This window comes from Myotis myotis, unplaced genomic scaffold, assembly GCF_014108235.1.
Source record: "Myotis myotis isolate mMyoMyo1 unplaced genomic scaffold, mMyoMyo1.p scaffold_m19_p_19, whole genome shotgun sequence".
NCBI lineage: Eukaryota > Metazoa > Chordata > Mammalia > Chiroptera > Vespertilionidae > Myotis > Myotis myotis.
In genome coordinates, this window is record NW_023416323.1 from 13880686 (window position 1) to 13886685 (window position 6000).

Sequence of the window (6000 nt, forward strand, 5' to 3'; positions counted from 1 at the left end):
AAAATGATAGAGGTAAATAAAATGAGATAACAGCATTCTTCTTTTTTCTTTTTAATCCTCACCCAAGGATGTTTTTTATTGACTTTAGAGAAAGAGGAAAGGAAAGAGAAACATTGATCAGTTGCCTCCCAAACACACCCTAACCTGGAACGGAACCCACAACCTAGGTATGTGCCCTGACCAGGCATCAAACCTGCAACCTTCGTGGTGTACGAAACGACACTAGAACCAACTGAGCCATCTGGCCTGGGCAACAGCATTCTTCTTTCAATTAAAGCTACTGGTTCATAAAAGGTCTATGCAGACAATGAAAACGTTTTGACAAAAGCAGTTCAAATACATGGTTTGCTAATGCTGAGCACCAATTAGGCCACACATCTGTGGCAGCAAGAGACCTGGATGCCCCCCACCCTGCATCGCCTGCCTTCAAATCTCTTCAGTGTCTGGGAGGTGGCAATACCTAGTTGGGTTCTGCATGGGGACAGGCATGAGCCAGGCAGACACAGTACTGGCCTCTAAAGCAGAGTGCTCCTGCAGGTAGGCCCTCCTAGGGGGAGCAAAATAGCTAAGGCTCAGGATGAGAAGGAGCCAGCAAGCAAACAGGCAGAGGAGACCTAGTGGCCAATTGTAACTGTGGTCGGATCTGGGTGTTTGTGGAGCAGATGCTGACAAGTGACCCTGCCCGGTGCTCCCCATGAGCCTCACAACAAAAAGATTTAATTTTAATTTGGGTAAATATTGCCAGAGTAGCCTCCAGAGAGGTTGCACTAATTTATTCTGTCACCAAATATTAGGAGCACGGGGCCACCACCCTTTAAAAACAGCTTTTATGTCCCTCAGGTATGGAACCCTGAAACACTCCATCATAATTCTTTCAATACAAAGCTAAAATCTCCAAAGTCATGGGGGTTTGGGACTGCTTTGCACAAGTAAAACAATACATGGGTTCAGGGAAGATGTCTGTGTCCTGAACACCCCAGGTCCAGACCTTTCTGGACCCCAGGAAGAGAGCTCCACCTTACAACCACAGGCCTCCTTTAGCCATGAGGCTCTCCACCCCTGGAGGCACAGCTACCACGAAGTAAATGCAAGTTGGCCATGGGTTTTCTCCATTTCAATGAACAAACTTCATAAAACTGCTCTTAGTACCCTAACCAACCTTAGACAGCCGTGCACTGATGTGAAAGCACAGAAACCTGCATTCTGGTGAGCCAGGATGGCCTTCTCCCAGACGATGCATTGTTCTTAGGTTCCTCTGGAAGGCAGGAGCCCATCCAGGGACCCAGCAGAGACCACTGGGTGTTCTAACCATCCAGATTCTCAAGTCAGACCACTGGGGCACATGGACTTCTCAGAACCCTCCCTCAACACCAGGAAGTTCACATCTTCTGGTTAAGCGGTCAGATTTCAGAGTCAACAGACACAGACTGGAACATCCTCCTTTCTACCCAGTTTTCTTCACCTGTCTAAGCCTTCAATGCCCCATCTACAGATAGACTAATAACAAGATGTGCACACAGAGTTCTGTGAGAATGACCTGGCACACACCAAGGGGTGAGCAAGTGGCTGCACCATCCTCACCATGGAGCTGCATGACAAGAATTACCTGATAAGAATGATACTTGCATTCAAATGAAGGTGGCTAGTTTCAAAATGAATGAAATGGCACCTGACTGATTAACACCACCCCAACCTCTCACCCCTCTGACCCTGAGTTTAAAGCAGAGCCCAGCACTTCCTGTTGTCTGCTGCCTGATGAAGGTGAACTTCACTCTCTCTGTGGTGGAGGACATTTGCTTCAACACAATGCCTGCGGTTTGGGGGAGGTTGTTTTCAACGTTGTGTTTTTAAGTCACAGACATTCACATTGCATTCATGAGTACTACATTCAAATACAAAAAACCAAAAGGGAAAAACACACACTTAAACCCCCATCCATATTAATAAGTAAAAATACTATTTTTACAAGGCCACCTGGAGGCAGGAAGCCTGCTATCCCAGGCCCACAGTCCAATCCACCAATTCAGTCTGCCCTGAAGACAGGTTCTGGGATATGGGGTGAGAGCAACGATGCCTCATTTTGCAACAATCACAGCAGAGACTATGGAGAGATCACTAGACCGGCAGGTTTCCGTGCAGGAACCTCCTCGGGCCCCCTGAAACCCACGGGGAATGCCTGTGCTCCTCTGCTCAGCTTTGTCGCCCCTTGATCAGTGTATGCCTAACCCCAACCACAAACATCTCCCCTCCTGAGGGAATCAACCACTTCCCAAACAGGCGATTCCTGTTCCCACATCCTAAGTTCTCCCCATTTCCCTTTGGGCAAACTCCTATTCACCCTTCAAAGCCCGGCTCAACATCACCTCCTTTTTAAGGTCTCCCCTCTCTGCGGAAAGTTGCCTGCTCACAAGGCCTTCAAAACACCTGGCACTTACATATTGCTACGTTTGTTCAGAGATACACCTGCTCGAGGCAGGCTCACTGAGAACAGAAGTGGATTTTAGACATAACAGACCAAGTTTTCCTCTAACAATGGCTAAACGTGGACTCCACTAACTCCAACATCCTTCCGGGACCACTGCCTGGGGAGGGACCCGGCCCGCGAGCACCCCGCGAAGGGCAGAGTCCCTCCACGTGACAGGCACTGCGGTCAAGCAGAGGACAGTCTGCCGGGTCGCAGGAGGAAGGGGAGGGGCGGGGACGCGGAGCCAGTAGCCCGAGCGGCCGCGGGCCGGCGGATGTCCGTGGGTCTGGGGGGACTCGAGGACACGGCGCGGCGGGCGGCGGGGCAAGGGCGGCGGCGCAGCGGGCTCTACCTCTGCCAGCGCGGTTTCCCGCTCCTCCTCTTCCAGCCGGGTCGGAACCGGAACCGCAGCTGCTCGCGCACCCCACGTCCGGTGCCTATGCACATCCTTCCGGCGCGGCGCGGCGCCGCGGCGGCGGGTTCCGGCTGCGAACGTTCCCCCGGTCCCCTGTGCGCTCTGAGGGAGGCCTGGGGAGCGGGAGGTATTTCGTTTGAATCTCACTGGATAGCACAGCTCTAGACCAAAGTGTCTCAAAATTAGAACTTACAGCGGATCGATGAAAACGCATCTTGGCCCCCAGCCCTCCCTGTGATGGGAGAGCCTGCATATCAGCTGGCCCCCCCGTGGGTTTGAAAAGGACTTGGAACCTGGATCCTGATGTTTTAACTTCAGGTACAGCAAAAGAAAACGTTTACAGCCAGATACAAAAGTCCATTCAGTTTGACGAAATGTGTGTGTTTTTTCTTCTCTAAAATAAAAATAACACTTTGACGGCATTGTTGTAAAAACAATTAACACAAATTATCTGTAGAATCACATACATACAGTTTGTAGCACATATATTTTCTCTGTGCCCCTCTTCTTCCCTGGTGATTGTTGCAGAGGCAGCTGACCTGTCCTTGGCAAGCCCCCGAGATTCGTCAGGAGCCTGAGGATGGTTTTGTTGGGAGAAAAAAACCTGGATCACAGGGAAAGTTGTGGCATTGAACATGGACCCAGACTTGAACTTGTGGGACCCTGGCTGCCACACCACTAGGTGTCATGCAGAAGAAATGAGTGTGATTCTCTGTTATAAATCAGCAAGATGCTCTAAGAAAGAACATTCCAGCAACATAAAGAAGCTCTTGTAGATTAAGAATGCAATAGCCCAAGTAAAGAAGGGATGAAACATCTAGAAACAGAACAAAAGGACTAAGATGGGAAACAGGATAGGACAGAAAAGCAAATGGGTCTGTCCAGGTCTGTAGTTTGAGGAAGGAAAAGCGGAGAAGACAGAGGGGAGGAAATCATTAAACAAATTTAAGAAAATTAGCAGAACCAAGGGGCATGAGCTTTTGGGTTGAGGGCTGCAGAGTGCCTTGTGCAGTGAGGAAAAGTGGGCCCATAGCAACTGAGCAAATAGCACTGGGATATTTCAGAACACAGGGTTATTGAAGATCCTAAACCGTACACCCAACATCTCACTTGGACGTCCAAAAGAGTCCAACACCTGACGTGGCTCCACCTGAACTCAGGATCTTCCCTATTATGATCTTACTAGAGGCCCAGTTCCCAGATTCGTGCACTGGTGGGGTTCCTCAGCATGGCCTGTGCCCTCTCACAATCTGGGACGCCTCGGGGGATGTAGTAGCGCATGAAGTGTCAGGCGGCCAGGGAGGAGCCTGAGCCTGGTTTGGGTGCCTGCCGCTGCAGCAGCTTGGTAGCACTGCTGCAGCTGTGCTCACTAGCCATGAGCCCGGTGTCTGGTGCCCATCGGTCAGCTGAGTGGCGCTCCCGCTGTGGGAGCGCACTGACCACCAGGGGGAAGCTCCTGTGTTGAGCATCTTCCCCCTTGTGGTCAGTGCATGTCATAGCAACCGGTCGACTGCTCATTGAGTCGTTCAGTCATTCGGTCGCTTTGGCTTTTATATATATAGATGGTCTGAATATTTGTGTCTCCTTAAATTCATATGTTGAAATCTACCCCCCAATGTGATGGTATTAGGAGGAGCTTAAGTCATGAGGGCACAGCTGCCATGAATGGGATGAGTGCCCTTATAAAAGAGAGCCCAGAGCTCCCTTGTTCCCTCTGCCATGTGAGGAGGACACGGAGAAAAGATGGCCATCTAGGAAGAAGGGGCTCTCACCAGACACTGAATCTGCTAGCGCCTGGATCTTGGACTTCCAGCCTCCGGAACTGTGGGGGGCAGGGGCAGGGGGAGGGAATGTCTGTTGTTTATGAGCCACCCTGTCTGTAGTGTCTGTTACAGCAGGCCACATGGACTGAGACAGTTTCCTAAGCCTTCCCATTCATCCTTCATTCCTGGTTCTCAGTCATACTGCTTCCTCTCCTTCCTTTCCACCTCACATCCAGTACTGTTGGCCTTTCCTTCAAAATCTTTCAGAATCAGTCACTTCCCACCATCTCTACTACAACCACCCCAGGGGACCCTAGGAAACCCTTGTTTCACACCCAGATTACTAAAATAGCCTCCTCCTGGTCTCCCTAATGCCACCCTCCTCAGTCTGTTCCTAGCATGGCAGCTGGAGTGGCCCAGTTAAAACCTGAGTCAAATTCTAGCTTCCTCACTGGCTTGGTGTGAGTGCTGCATCCATTTGTGGCTAGGGTTCAAAGTTTGGATAAGGGGCTGACGCACAAATGAATACACTAGACAAGAAATATAAATTTAGAAGGCATGGGGAGCCAGGCAGAGACCTTTCTCTAGCAAAGAGGTTCTCTGAAACCTGGACCCATCAGCTTTTATTTACTTGAATACACATTTGCCCTTCAGGAATGCAAACAGGCATATCAATGGTAAAGTTTGGTAAACAATAAAAGGATTATCAGGTTAGGGGATTGCCTTCAGCTATTTGTCCAATAGCAGGGCAATATTATGCTGATTTTCAGCCCTGCTGAAGATCAAAGTCCATTAGCCTTCCAGTGGACTTCTCGCATAATTATGCTAACTACTGTTGGTCTTAGCCTCCAGCAGCCTGGTCTCCTACAGCTCCTGGTGGACCCTAACCTGACAGATGGGGACAGTCATCCTCAGGAAGGTAACACTAACGGGATATTTGGTTAATTTGTTCTTTGGAGAGGAGATTTGAACAAGTAAGGGAGAGCTTGGGCATAGAAGAGAGAGAACTACATAGAAAACTGATCAAGAAAAAATGAGGCGATGATGAAATACTGGGAAAACAGAAGATGTGCAACAAAAGCAAAGTTTTAGGAGCCTCCATTCCCAATAACGTTTACAGAATGACAATAATGCAAACATTTATAATGTAAACATGAACATGCAAACATGGATGTTGATCTAACCGAGTTTATAGTGGACTCTGGAAGGGAGGGAAGGGGCACCGGAAGGGTATGGGGTGGAGGACAGGGTGTGGTGGGAGAGAGTGAATCCGGATTGTCCCTCACAGGAGCAAACAGAAATCTAAAGGGAGACTGAGGGGGCTATTTAGGCACGTGGTGATAAAAAGTAAAGGAATC

The 6000-nt window shown here is 49.5% G+C and overlaps 1 protein-coding gene across 2 annotated transcripts in view; it reads right to left on the reverse strand.

Annotated features, from left to right (window-relative positions):
* Nucleotides 1–2889, reverse strand: part of ACSF3 (acyl-CoA synthetase family member 3) — an 80316-nt gene extending 77427 nt beyond the window's left edge. Inside the window, exon 1 of one of the 2 annotated variants that reach the window (XM_036346369.1) lies at nt 2817–2874. The gene's annotated coding sequence lies outside the window, so the exon portion shown is untranslated. Of the gene's footprint in view, nt 1–2816 lie in introns of both variants that reach the window. The other variant, XM_036346368.1, reaches the window with a different exon arrangement.
* Between the last annotated feature and the right edge of the window lie 3111 nt (nt 2890–6000).